The sequence below is a fragment of the Mesoplodon densirostris genome, chromosome 10, assembly GCF_025265405.1.
Source record: "Mesoplodon densirostris isolate mMesDen1 chromosome 10, mMesDen1 primary haplotype, whole genome shotgun sequence".
In the NCBI taxonomy this organism is placed as follows: domain Eukaryota; kingdom Metazoa; phylum Chordata; class Mammalia; order Artiodactyla; family Ziphiidae; genus Mesoplodon; species Mesoplodon densirostris.
Genome location: NC_082670.1, coordinates 26,328,231 through 26,343,584, shown reverse-complemented (window position 1 = coordinate 26,343,584; position 15,354 = coordinate 26,328,231).

Below are 15,354 nucleotides of genomic sequence, written 5' to 3'. Positions count from 1 at the left end.
AAATCTCTACTTAGTAAAGAGTAAAAGCCAATGCAAAGGGATAGATCTTGGCCTGAATATATCTTATAGTTTTGACTAGGTTACAACGAGGCTCAGTCAAAGACTTCCTCAGACTTGGTGACCTGCGAAGAAACCCCATTTTCTAACTGTTACCTGATGAAGCCTGGGAGGGCAAATTTTTTGCTGACCTCAGGACTAACCACATGGCAGAGAACTACGGGTCTATTGGAAGGTCTAACCTCTGAGTCATACTTAGCATCAAGCCTTATAAACAGGGGCTAATTCTGTGTATAGGATAATGCAGTGACTTGTAGACCAAGACAAGGAGGTGGAAGATTCACATGGCATCTGTCAATGGACAGACTCTCTGAGAGATTGGGAGCCAGCCTCTGTATGAGGTGGTACTCCCAGGATGGCTTCTGGGCTTGTTCCACCTCTAGTGTATTTCAGTGACTTTATAGCACTAATTGCTCTAACTTTTGCTCTGTCTCTGTGACTTTGGGCACTTCAAATGCTAGTCTTAGCTGGATATGGGAAATTGAATTATGTGCAAGTATGAAAATGCAAGTGAGAGTCATGGATATTTCTGGGCCTTTTGCTTCTGGCTCAGACCTACAAATGGGAAAAGATGGGGATGTAAGCAAACTGACTAGAATGTTCTGGTGTCCAGTGCAGCTTCAGTCATGTTAGTACTGATGAATCAGTAAGTACTGTATTACTTCATCCTATAGCTACTGCCTTTTCTTCTCAAATATTTCTAGCTTTGTTGAATCTCATTTGAAATATACCCTGAAAATATGATTCAAATGCTAAAACTTGCAAACCCATCACTGCCCATTTGAGGAGAGAGATTATACTAAATCAACATCAGAGCAGGTTCTCTCCAGCTACTTTATCCTCATGGGGCATCTCCTTATCATAAAAAAGATTTATAGTTATGCTTCTCTTCCTATTATATAATATATGAAACATGAATATGATGTGTAAATCATATATAACATGAATTTACAAACCATGTATACCCATAAGCATGTACATGTATAAGGCACAGAATATGTATGTGTACTTAAAATCTGCTACACACCCATCCAGCACATGTATGCATGTACATGCATCCATGATGCAAGCACATGCACACATGTAAAATGGCACGTAACATGCATGTGTATAATGTGTTTATGGATGCATCATAAGGCATGTGCACATGGTATGCAATGTATGCATATATGTAGCATGTTTATGTGAGTACGTGAGCATACAACATATATAACATAAAGAATATTTATACCATAGCGTATAATATCTACCTATATAGCACATATATCTAGAACATATAACATAGGTACCTATATTCTATATTTTATTATATGCAAATATGTAATACATAAAGTATAAGATATGTTTCAGAACATATACCTGAAACATGCAAACATAATAATTTATAAAATATATGTATAATACATGTATAAATATGCTCTTCTTTCTATCCTAAATTGAAGATTCATATATATATAAAATATGACTTTACATGTAATTTAAATATTTAATAAAATGCCCTTTTATAAAGGAGAAACAGAAAGCAATGGTTAATAAAATAACATGTATTTCAGTTTGGAAAATCTTGGGCATGAATATACTAGAAGCCATGATGATGAATTTGATTTTTTTTTTGCCCACTTAAAATGACTAACTCTGGATTAAGAGCTGTAAAAAAGATCGGAAGCCACTCCAGTCAAGCTAAACAGGAAAATGAAAGAACAGAGGTGGACTAGACTAAAAACTAGCATTAAGCTACATAATAACAGACTAGATTTGTTTGCATATTATAAGAGGAAGAGGAAAATCACCCTAACTGATGTAGGAATAACATGCCAAGTGCATGACCAGATCTTTGCATACATGAGAATCCAGCGGGTTACGGAAAACATCGTAAAGTATGTAGGATAACTCTTCATTGTGTCAGACTGTCCACATATTGCAGGATATTTACAACCCTGGATCTCATCCACTAAGTTCCAATAACACACCCAATCTTTGGTACAACCAAAATCACCCCTGCAAATTCCAAAGCATGCTCAGGGGTTGGATCTCTCTCAAGGGCCACTCCTATAGGGAATGGACTAAATACTGCTTTTATCCAGAACTTCACTCTCCAATTAGTGAATGTGAAGGAGCACTATTGTCCTCTTTAAAACGTGTTTCTTTGAAATTCATAATTCTTTTCTGTCCACATTGAAAGCAATTTTATAAGTTTCCATATGTCGAGGTTTCTTTAGCTTTCATCCATACGTGTAATAATATAGATGGGCCTGAAACATTTGGTTCATTTGGTCCACTCAGGACAGTCTAAAAATCTATGAGCAGTACAACACGTTTGCCCTACCATCCGTGAGATGGCTTGAGCAATAATACTGCAGCCACACTCGTATATATATGAATTTTTAAAAGCAGCCTCAATAATTAACATTCTTGTAGGATTCGGTCTCATTACTAATGCGGTTCACCATGGCCTGGTAAACATTTGTACATGAGGAAATTACATTAAAAATATATGAGGGTATTAAGGGGAAAAATTAACCAAAGCATAATCCATAATCTCAAGGATGTCAGGAAGGACCAGTCTTTTAGCCTTGCTTGGTGATTTTGGGGTGAAAGTCAGAGAATAATGGTGTATGAGTAAAAGATCTTTTTTTAAGGACTCATTTGCTCTCTCTAGATGTCATGGACCAGATGTTACCAAAACCTCCAGAAATGGCGTTTGGGATGACCATCCTGATGCAAAGCATTCTTACAATAACTCTGGCTAAATGACAGAAAGAGTGACTAAAAATTCGTGACTGGCGTTTCTGTATCCGCCCTGGGGGACAAGTTACATTTAAATGCCTCAAGGTCATAGAGAAGCTACAGGTATGATTTGCATTTTGTTCTGAACAAAATCATAAGTACTCACAGTGTCATATGCCAAAAGGAGAAAACTTGGGGTCAGCACCACTGCTCATGGATTATCTTCCGTGACAATGGATGGGGAGATACTTGTTCTCTATTTGACAGTGATTCTTTCACAATAACAGCAAGCATTTATCCAGCACTTAGGACATGCCAGACAATCTTCTAAGTACTTCACCTGTGCGAACCCGTCACCTCTGCGAATCTGTTTAATCTTTAGAACAATCTTCTGTGGTACTATTATTATTTCCAAGTTTTATAGAAAGAGCGGAAGTACAGGGAGGCTGTGTCACTTGCCCAAGCTCACACATGAATGAATGATAGAGGTAATCTGAATCTACGTAGCCTGGTTCCAGAGTGGTCTCTCTGAACCCATATGCCCTGCTGACTCTTTTTTTTTTTTTTTTTTTTTTTTTTTTTTGCGGTACGTGGGGGCCTCTCACTGTTGTGGCCTCTCCCGTTGCGGAGCACAGGCTCCGGGCACGCAGGCCCAGCGGCCATGGCTCACGGGCCCAGCCGCTCCGTGGCACGTGGGATCTTCCCGGACCGGGGCACGAACCCGTGTCCCCTGCATCGGCAGGCAGACTCTCAACCACTGCGCCAACAGGGAAGCCCCCTGCTGACTCTTTAACTTGTTCTTTCCTCTCCTTGAAATGCATCTGCTGTGTTTTAAGAATTAAAGAGAAAAAATACTGGTGATCGGCCGATCTGGTTTCGATGACTGATTGTAAAAAAATAACTGTAAGACTTGACAAGGATCTATCCCTAACTTTCTCAGTAAGCTTAATATATCTTTTCTTTTTAAGATCATCTGATCACCCATCCTATGAAATGCCTACCTTGCATAATGGCAGAGAAACTCATTCCAATGCTTTCCAGGAAAACTAAGGCTAACTGGGTAATATCTTTGTGCTAAAGACTACAGAAAATATATTCTTCTGGTTACCAGATCAGCAATTCTGTTTGCATCAAGTATCATCCTACCTATTGTTCTGGCTCCCAAAGATATTGGAAAGCTCAAGCCCAGCTCTCTAGCTCCATCTTCTCTTTTTGTGCCCCATGCACCCACCCCCTTCCCCCTTGACCAGCATTAACTTGGGGCAGATTTCAGAAGAGATTTTCCAAAAGGCGGGGAGTGTTTGACACTCCGGGCCTTTCCTCACTGCACCCAGCTCCCTCCCCCTCCTCCTGCGTCCCTCCTGATGGAACACAACGCACCCCTCATCTCTTTATTGTGTGCTCTCCCCTTTCATGACTGCTGAAGGCTCTGAATGGGCCTCTTGTGTGGAAGGAGAGACAGTGGTCCTCATTTAATGGGATTATTTACAATAGGAAAGAGAGCTTTAAAAAGAGAGAGCAGGAGCGACGGTTCTAGCGAGAGGCCTGACTGTGGAGCCATTCTTCTCTTAGGACTCTGGCACCCTCCGCACCTTTTCCTGGCCCGTGGCCAAGCTCTCCTCCACTGGAGAGGACCCTCGAGCTGGGTTACAGTTTCCGTCTGACGCCTCAGCGGCGGGCTCAGTGATGGGACTTGTTTCCACAGCGAGTGCTCTGATACATGAACAGCTCTGTCTTTTTTGATCAAGGGAGACCAGGGCATCCTGTCCCATGGCTAGTGTTTTCGGATGATTAGTCTTTTCCTGGGCACACCCTCCTGGAGAACAGAACACTAGCTATAGAGGAGGAGCTGAGCCCGGCTGCCTTGGCAGAGGGTGATAGAAGTGGAAGATGAGGTAGCCTAGACTCAGGACATGTCTTGGACCAGGCTGCACTCTTGTGAGAATTGGGAAACCCTGGCCCCTCTGGGCCAGTGGATTAGGAAAAGTTGCCTTCTCTCACTGGACCTAGCCCCCCAGTCCCACGGTGGGGCTCATACTGCACAGATGCAAGACTTCATGGGGCAGCTTGAGTAGATAATGCACCTCCATCAGCCATCTGTCTCCAGCCGACCTTAGCGGCAGTGTGGTGCATGGGCGCAGAGCGGGACATCCGCAGCCAGACTGCGGTGGGAGTTTGGATCTTGGGTTTACCATTTGGTAGCCATGCAGCTCTGTTGTCTTGGGCAGGACATTTTGTTTTCCATTAGTCTATCTTTTTAATTATTTTATTTTATTTTTAAGTGGAGTATAGTTGATTTTCAATGTTGTGTTAGTTTCAGGTGTATAGCAAAGTGATTTAGTTATAGAATATATATATTCTTCTTCAGATTCTTTTCCATTATAGTTTATCACTAGATATTGAATATAGTTCCCTGTGCTATACCGTAGGTCCCTGTTTTTAAATCTATTTTATATATGGTAGTGTGTATCTGTTAATCCCAAACTCCTAATTTATCCCTCCCTCCCTTAGGCAAGACCTTTAAATGCACCATGTCTTGGTTTTCTTTTTTTTTTTTTTTTTTGCGGTACGCGGGCCTCTCACTGTTGTGGCCTCTCCCGTAGTGGAGCACAGGTTCCGGACGCGCAGGCTCAGCAGCCATGGCTCATGGGCCTGGCCGCTCCACGGCATGTGGGATCTTCCCAGACCGGGGCACGAACCCGTGTCCCCTGCATCGGCAGGCGGACTCTCAACCACTGCACCACCAGGGAAGCCCTGTCTTGGTTTTCTTATCTGTGAAATTGTATGGCAATAGTAGCACCTAATCAGAGATCATTCTTAAGATGAGGTGAGAAAATTCATAGAAAGCATGTAAAACAGTCCCCAGTGCAAAGAAAGTTCTCCCTAACTGTTGCGTGTTACTAATTAATGTATGAATAGCAGAGTGCTAAGGTACCCAAGACCTTTGCAAAAACGGGACGTACCTAGCACGGTCTCTAGGATTGCTAGCCTCATCCCTTCTGTAGATTGTTCTTTGACCCTAGGAATTCTCCCCATTGTTGAGTAAACAACTATAATGATAATAATGCCTGACTTTTATTGTGCATTTATCATATTTCAGGTCCTGGGTTTAGTACTTTGTGTATATGATATCGTTTAGTCATCCCAACATCTTTCTAAAATCAGTTCCTCTTTTAACCCCATTTTTTAAGATGAAGAGCCTTATACTCACAGAAGCTAAGTAACTTGTCCAAAGTCTAAAAGACAGCTAGAATTCAGGCGGCATTGGGGAAAACCCCTTACTCCAAGACCCCACTACTGTCTCCACTACTGAAATCTGCTTCAATCTGAAAAATTCATTGCTCGATCTCTCTTTTTTTCCCCTCTTTTCATGTCCTAAAATCACATATATTTTCCTGTCCCTGCTCCTTCCTGGAAGCAGAGCTCATGACATTATGAGACTTGAAAGGCTGTACAAACTGTTTTGTACAATCGCCTTATTTACAAGTGAAATGGAAGTGGTAAACTTATAAATAAAAACATCCTGCCCACAAGGGCATGAGCTAAAAATAAAGCATAACGTATTGCCCACCCCTCCGGCATGGGGCAAGTGAGTGGAGGACAAAGGGATCAATCACATCCACTCAAAAGCCAGCCAGGCTGGTGAAGATGGGGTGGGTTCTGGGGGCTGTTCCTGTGTTCTCAGAATCAAAGTGTTACAGCCCCGATCAGTTTTGTCTGTTTTGAAGTCTGGTTCTGTCCTGTCTACTGGCTAGTTTTGCATTCATTATTATTATCATTTTTTTTAATGTAGATGGCTTTGCTAATAGGCTAATTTTTTTCTTCATTCCTTTCCTGGACTGTTGTTTCATTTGTCTCCTCATTTTATTTACTCAATTTTCTTCAAATTGCACCGTTTGTTACTTGGCCTCAGGGAGCACTGGCTATTAAAACTACACTAATAATTTTAATTGACTTAAAATGATGTCAGAAGAACACAGCTGCTAAGAAATACAGGGCCTCCAAATAGGTGCTACAGCAGGAAGAAGGCATTAAACAAAGCAAGGTGTCGAAGGCTCTGAACCCCCAAATTCAATAGAGTGTTACCAAAGAAGAGATATTCTCATCAGAAAGCCCATGCTGCCCCATTAGAATGCAACTGCTACTCCAGCACACAGTATAGCAGAAACTTTAAGTTTCCAGAACAAATCCCTAGGGGCAGGAGCAGGCCATGAGGTGTTATTATTCACTGTATAAAAGTTCTTGTCATTGACTAGGCCATCAGCATATTTAAAATTTGATTAAAAGAACTGTTCATATACAATTACTCAAGCATGTATCTTTGTCATAGCATGAGAAGCATCATCTGTACCTCTGATCAACCCTATTCTAATGTCAGATCTCACAAATAGGTTTTAAACAGAAAAAAAAAAAAAAGCCAAGATGGTTGGATGACATCTATTTCAGAAAAGTAGCTGAAACATAGGTACCTGAGAAGTAAGGGAAAAGGTAATTGCCTTTCAAATGATATTGGGTGGGTGTCATAGCCTCAGTTTTCTCCTTTAAAATATGAGAGCACTAATACCTGCTTCAGCTAGCTGTGTGCCTAGAAAGAGATGGTGCCTGAGAAATCATTTTGACAGTCACAACAAGACATGAAATAGTTGTGAGGATTTTCAAGGCTTTGGGGAAAGCCCCATAATGATTTAGTGTCAGCTCCCGGGAAGTGGAGTCCAGCGGAGTCATCACAACACGCAGGAGATTGTAGCCACAAGATAATGGCAGCCACTTACTCTGCCTGAAGATTGGGCCAGAGAAAAGTATAGTCACACAACATATTAGAAATCTTAGAGGTTATTAAATCTAACTCCTTTATTTCAAAGTAGAAAAAAACCCCTGAGAATCAGAGAAGTAGTTACTTGCTGAAGGTCACCATCAAATTATAGACAGGCGCAATACTAGAACTCAGATCTCTTGGTGGTTCATCATGAGGTTTTCCCCTGCAATGTCACTCTCACATTTAGAAATAGTGTAACAGTCCCACTCCCCAGCACTACCCACCCCCAATTTAATTTTAGTCAGGACTTACTATCTGACCTCCTTCGGAAGGAGTTGCACATCCATGTGCAGTGCCATGTGAATGAAGTATTAATTATTTCATTCAAAATACTAACGCAATTGCATATTCGTCCAGTAAATAAAAGGTGCCTAATCAAAAGTTATCATGTGCTTCCCAGGAGATATCTGATATCATAGAACTGCCATTCCTTGGGATTTAGGTTTTAGTCCTGACTGCTACTGTCTTCCAGTCTTAGACCCCCCTTCTCCTTTCTAATACTCTGCAGTACCTATAGTGTACCTCTATTGGATCATATATTATCTTCATCAGGACAGCAGCTAGAGTTATCAATTATTATGTCTCTAGGAATCAGCACCATGCCTGTATACCTAATAGCTATCAAATAAAAATTTGAGGAACAAAAGAAAAATAAATGAATGAACAGACTCAGGAGCTCTAGCCTACTGAGCTGGGATTGAGGTGGGATAGAAGCCTTGGGAAGGTCATGGTGAGACAGAGATCTGGATCAGACTAAATCACTGGCTAGGCTGGGCTGAGGCTGGGGGATCGATCACACGTGGCAGAATGGCAAGAAGGACTGGGGAGGCACCATCAAACATCAGCAAATACAGACATTGAGAAAAGTCTTCTCCTGAAGGATGAGTGCAAGAGATTTCATTGGCTATTCTCCCTACTTTCAGCGTGTGTGAAATTTTCCCTAACAAAACACTTGAAAAAGAGGTTATGTGGTGTTTTGTTTTTTGTTTTTTTTTTTGAGCAGCTAGGCTTACAAAAAGAGTTTTAGAGCTGGAACAGCAAAATATGCTGAATTGGGGGGTTGGATCAATGCTGTGGCAGCACCAGGGAGAGCTCCCAACAGCTGTTGGCGCTTCTCTAGAAGCTGGCCATGGGGACGCAGTGGTATCTGGAGGAGCTGGTGAGGTCTCCCCCGTAGGCTCTTGTGCCTGTGAATGCAGTCTTCACTGGCGCTCAGAGGCTCAGGCTTGTTAGGGTCCGTTCTGCCTCTCCATTCCAGGACTTCAGACTCATCTTTCATCCCCTGGAGCTTTGTAACCATCAGTATGACAGCCATAGAAACTCTGGGCAAGCTAGGGGCTCAAGGGTGAAGTTTGGTTTCTCCTGAATTGGTCTTTCCTGCAGGACCTTCTTCATTAGAGTCTTCCCCACTGGGGCCCTTCCCAGCATCTCAAGAACTGAGCTCTTGGTTAGAGCCTTGATAAGAGCTGGCTGCTGCTCCATGACTTTGGGAAGTTAATTTACCTCTGGGATCTCCATCTCATTATTTTAAAAATAAGGCATTTGAACCTGATCCGACATTTCAAAGGCAGACACAGCTAATCAATCTTACTATTCTTCGTGGCTGAGCACAGATTTGATTTGAAAAAAAATCTCCTCAATGCAGTGTGACAGTTGGTAATATCTGGCAACTCCATCACATAATTTCTGAATTTCTTTTAAATGAACATGGTAAAATACTAACTGCCCAAGTTCTGGCTTCTTATATTTTTCAGATTGGCCTCTGGTCCAAGATCAGGTGACTAAAGTTAGACAATCTTCTCAGTACAAGAACTGATAACACCATGGTTTCTTACATCCAAAATTGAATCCATGACATACAGTTTCTCAAAATTATCTACCTGTTCATATGGTCATTAAATGAATATGGCATAACTCCTCTGTGCATTGTATTCTCCCATTTGCTAGATACATAAAAAGCTGAATTAGACAAATGCCTTGTCCCTTGAGAGTTTTCAGGCTATCAGAGGGAATGAAGGAAGTTATATGAATACTTAGAATATGAGGCAGGATGTGATAAATGAAAAAATTGAAGCACGATTAAATGTTTGGGAGTTTAGGGAAAATATATTTCTCATGGGTGTCAAGCATGAAAAAAAATGGACACGAAGAAATCTATTAGAAGCTCTTCCGGTTTGGCTAAGATCTGGCTTTCGCAAATGACGATCAAGAGTCCAGCCTTAGTCAAGGAGAGTGATTTGATGATCTACACCAAGCTTGGATATGTACTACTGACTTTCCTCCCGTTTCCCATAAACTAAAAGGGACAAAGCTATGTGAATGACCTATTGTGCAAGGTTACTTGCTACAGCTTGAATTTTATGGGAGTTGGCATTAGATTACAAAGGAAGCCATAACAATGAGATGCAGTGAAATGTGGTACCTTTGTCTTGGCCTCTAATAGACATGCACTGTTGGAAGGGGTGGGCCTTTGGAAGTGGGGTTGGGGGGGGTGACTGAGTATTTGTGCTCTTTCTGGAAATGAAAGGATTAGTGCCAGATTCAGTCTGATACTTTCGTAGCACACATGAAAACTTCTATCACTATAGTATTCAATAAACTTGACACTAGCTTCATCCCTTCAGTGAAGACACATACATGCAGAGAAATGAGATGTATTTCTTAATCAGCCATTTACAACTCATAAGAAATCTTGAACCAGAAAGCACAATCCTTGATTTTCCAAGCTACCACGAAGTCATGATTTCTACAATTAAATAGTTTCCATTTACTTTCCATGCAGCCGCCATCCTCCCGCCCACCATCGCCAACAGCTGACCCAAATCTTTCAAATGTTGCAGAAAACCTTGGCCTATGATTATTGATCAATCCACTTTGTAAAATACCTGGTAATCTTCACAAGGCTCGCAAGCAGTGTGCCAGAGCTAAGTCTGTTGTTTTGACTTGCACTGTCTTAACCGCCTAGAAAGTTTGTTACAGGGGTGTTTCAAAGGGGCCCCAGAAGAGTGCTATTAACAGGGTGATGGATGGTTGTGCTGAGCTGAAGGTCACTTAGGTGCAGTTTCAGATTGCTCTCTGTGTGCAGTGAACAAAGTCAGAATTAACTCTCTAGCAGACTGCTTCTGTTTTCATTTTGTTTAAAAAAAAAGTGGAAAAGCACCATGTTAACAATGTTTTTGGAAGTATTATGTATATAATTGCTCAAAATGTAATATCAATCCATTCCCTTTAAAGTGAAAAGTTTTCTTGCCAATAACATCTCCATATATTGGAGATGGATATCACACTCAATTTTTTTATATACCTATGAAAGACATTCGCCCAAAATAGACACAAAAATATAATTTCATAAATGCAGAGGTATCTAAATAGATACAAAAAGAGAAGAGCATTTACAATTATAAAAGTACATGGATAGATAGCATCTTTTGTCAGAGATAATGAAGAATTCTATATAATGCACCTGGTGCCTGCTTTCTGCACCTGCAACCCACAGACTGAGCCAGAAAAATGCAAATGAACACAAGGAGGAATAATGGGTGTGGCAGAAACAGAGAGTAAAAAATGCCTGATTTCATGCCTTCCCTCTAAGTAACTCTAGTTTCAATTTCTTTTCTTAACGTATTTGACAGTGCTGACATTTCTAGAAAAGCACATATAATTGGGCCTGAACTCATAAAATTAGTGTGTATTAAAGCAAGAGGCCAGTGTATTCTTAGCCTCTTGACATTTTCTACCAGTCCCCATTCCCTATTGCTTTCTGCTTTTCACTTTGTTGCAATTTACTTTTATCCAATTCAGTAAGTATTTACTGAGTGTGTATTATGTGCCAGGCACTGGACTTGAAAATAATATTCTAGAAATTTATAAGATAATGTCCCTGCCTCCAAAAAAACTCATAGCTGGGTGAAGAGACAGTGTTTACCTTACTGTACTATACTTAATAACATAAGACCTAATCCAGAAAAGGTTGGAAAATGGGAGGTGGGGATGGTGTTTAGGGTAAGTATTTCCAAATGAGCATATATATGAAACAGGTGTTCAGGGGTGAAAGGTACTTAGCTGGAGGAATAAGGGAGGAAAAAAGAATTCCAGAAAGGTGCAAAGTAGGGATAGAGTATATGTAGTCCACTGAGGCTGTAGATTTTAAGGCAACAGTCATCAAATAATGAACAGGGAGACAAATATGGGATCCAAAATATGAATAGAAAAAATAATTTTAAAAAAGATAGTGAATGCTACCTTTCCTGTTATCTCTCTTTAAGACCCCCATCTTTAGTTTTCTAAAGACTATATTGGATTAGATAAAGAAAAAGACAGAAAAATATTTTGTTTCATTTTGTATTGTTTTGTTTGGGGTACGGTAACAGAAACAAAGAAAGCCACAGGCCATTAGAGAGCCCCCTTGCAAAGTGTGGCAGCAATAGGGGTCCACAAACCAACATATTAGAGCTGTAAAGTTAAGAGGCCAGACTCTTCCTTCTAGATTCCATCTCATATGGATAGTCATAGGTCAAATTGACAGTTGAATGAATTATACATAGGCTCACATCATTTTTAAGGATATTTAGATCATTTCTAATTATAACCAATTAAGAAAACTTGGGCATGGTCCACTTTTATTCATCTATTCAAATATGTGCTGAGCATCACACTGTGTCAGACGCTGTTCTCAGATCGGGGGATGTGAACATGAATAAGACAGGTAAGGTGCCTGCTCTGATGGACCTGATAGTCAGATGGTGGGAGACTGATACCTAAAACTAAACAGACAGATGAACAAGGTTGTATCAGATGGTGGTGACATGATAATGGGTGAGTGGAACACAGTAGTGATCAGTTAAAGAGGGTGGTCAAGGTATGTCCTCTCTGAAGAGATGTTTGCACAGAAACTTGAATCAAGTGAAGGAATGAGATGTACGAAGATCTGGAAGCCAGGTTTACCAGGAATAGGCAGTAGAAGTTGACCAGGCTATAATGTGGGAATGATTGCTTCTATTGTTGGGAAAAATACAAGAAAGTCATCATGGCTAGAGCAAAAGGAGCATGGGAAAGAGTGGGAGGGAATGAGGTCAGAGAAGTTGGAATGAAGCAAACCATATAGGCTTTGTGGGCCATAGTAAGAAATGTGAATTTTATTCTCAGTACCATGGCACCATTGGTTAGTTTTGAGTGGAGAAGTGACATGATATCATTTGTATGTTCCCTTTGTGATCAATATTTGTGGCCACATCGACATGCATAGAATCCACACCCATCATTTGGGATCTACAGACTGTATTTAGCATGTTCAGGATAAAAACAATGCTTCTGTGAGAGTCTCCAATGATGACTTCTATCACTTCCTTTTCTTTTAATTCTACTATCAATTTCCTTTCTTTCAAGGATGACTACTATCAATTCCTTTTCACATGCTGTTCCATGTCAAGGGAGTGAGCCCTGTTTTCCCTCCCCTTGAACTTAGGCTGCACTTAGTCACTTGCTTGACCAATATAGTGTGGCAGAAGTTACGATCTGGGACTTCAGATGCTAGGTCCTTAGATTCCTTAGTTTTCACCTGGATTTCTTGGAATGGTTCTTCTTGGAATATTCCCAGCCACCACACAGTGTGAAACCTAAGCTACATGGAGGAATCATGTGTAGGGCACCCCAGGTGACAGATCCAGGTGACCTCCCAGCCAACAGCTAACTCAACTGCCAGGCATGAGAGAGTCATCCCAGATTTCCAGTCTAGTCCAGACTTGAGATGACTGTAGTCCCAGTCACAACATATGATTGTAATTTCATGAGGATCCCCAAGCAAAAACCTCCCATGTGAGCGCACTCAATTTATAAAACTGTGGGAGATAACCAATTGTCGTTTTTAAGCCACTAAGTTTGGGATGTTTTACAATGCAGCATTAGTTGAGCAAAACAGTCTCTTTTGCCAAAACTTTCACTCTCTATTCCAACCATTCTGTTGATGCCAAATCTGGTCCATTAAGTATCACTGGTCCCTCACTATCTGTTTTGTTTTGTTTTGCTTTTTTTTTTTTTGCTTTCCTTTTTCAGATTTGTTTCCTGTTTCTTGTTTTGTTTTTGTTTTCATTTTGCAAAACAGAAGCAGGTGCAGTTCCCTCACATACACTTGGCTCAAATTCAAGAATACATCAGCCATACAGTTCTGGATGTTCCGGAGCTGAGCTCAATGATCTCTCCTAAGAGCCTGATGGAGCATTATCTTCCACAGCTCTTTCTGTGAATGCTTCCCCTCTTGTTCTTTTTGCAGTTTCAGGCATCTTTATTCCAGTATTTTATTGTTATTGTTAATCGAGCAAATGAGTTTCATCTTATCAGCAGGCAGTTCAGCTGGTGACTGCTTTCTTAGGTCAACGTGATTCTGTAGATATGTATATTACATCCAGGTTAGTTAGATATTCATGACTATAAAACATAGGACAGTTCATTGATTAACTGGTCGTCAAAGAGTGAGAGCTCTTCCTCTTCACATGCCAAGATGACCCAAGTCTCATTAACTCATTTGTTATGCACATATTAACTTTAGCAGTAGTGTATACCTAATATTAGCACATTACTTACTGCTTAAGTATCTGGTAACAAAAACTGTGGTTTTTAAAATCTTATTCTGTGAACAAGTCAATGAGTTTATAGATAAGCATGGCTATGAATGTAGCTCTTTCCACATATATAAACACGAATAAAGGCAGGATTATGTAGAACAGAACAAAAATAAAATAAGACTCTTGACTTCATATAACATTAAGATTTTTTTAGAGAAAAGGGGTACAAATAGAGTTGATATCCTGTGGAACCTTCCTGCCCATCAATTCTGGGAGGTAAAAGACTGAAGCCAATCTTAAACTATGGAAACCATTTTGACTTGGAGTTTCAATGACTTAGTTTAAGTAAACAATTAGCGCCAGTAGTCTGTTGGCTCAGCAATGAATATGGAAGTCAGTCCTAATAAATTATTTTCTATGATCTTTCTAATCTTACACAAAGTAACTCTTCATTATCTAACTAGGTTTTTTTAAAAAAGGCTCTAAATAGCTATCAATTAACTTTCTATTTCTTGTTGTAAAATGTGAACATTATGATAGACTTGAGTCAGCCACGGACTCAAGGGGGAAAATCACTCCTTTACATGGGGCATAAATGTAGCCTTTATATATTACTAATCATAACTACAATGGGACTAATCATATTCTGATACCAAGTTGAAATGAGGAATTAGAAGAGTTCTTTTCATTTTAAGTCTTTGGAAATCTGGATACAACCCAGACATTACCCAGAGGATGTCCTCTTTGCAGGCTTGGTTTTAGCAGAACGGATTCTGTGGAAGGGGCTTTCTGTGCTTGGTTGCACTCTGGTGTTGTTTCACATGTTGCTCTTGGAAATATTGAAGTTTCTTTTGAATTATTTTTCCTAATGATGAAAAACAGCTGAAATTAATGAACGCTGTGAATTTAAATAGCATCACACCATTAGTCACAAATATCTCAATAGTAAAGAAGCATATAACCATTAACATTTAAAATGATCAACAAGCTGCTCAAGCTACATTTTTTTTCCTGGACAAATTTATCAATTTGAGGTCGGCTTCTATTATGTGCATTTTCGATCCATTTCATTTGGCTGCAAGATACTCCAACATATTTTGTTTTGAATAACTGCTACTTTTTACAAAGTGATCTGTTTGGGAAGGAGGTGGCCAGAGGGAGAAGTGAGAAAATGGAGTTAACCTAATTATAGTA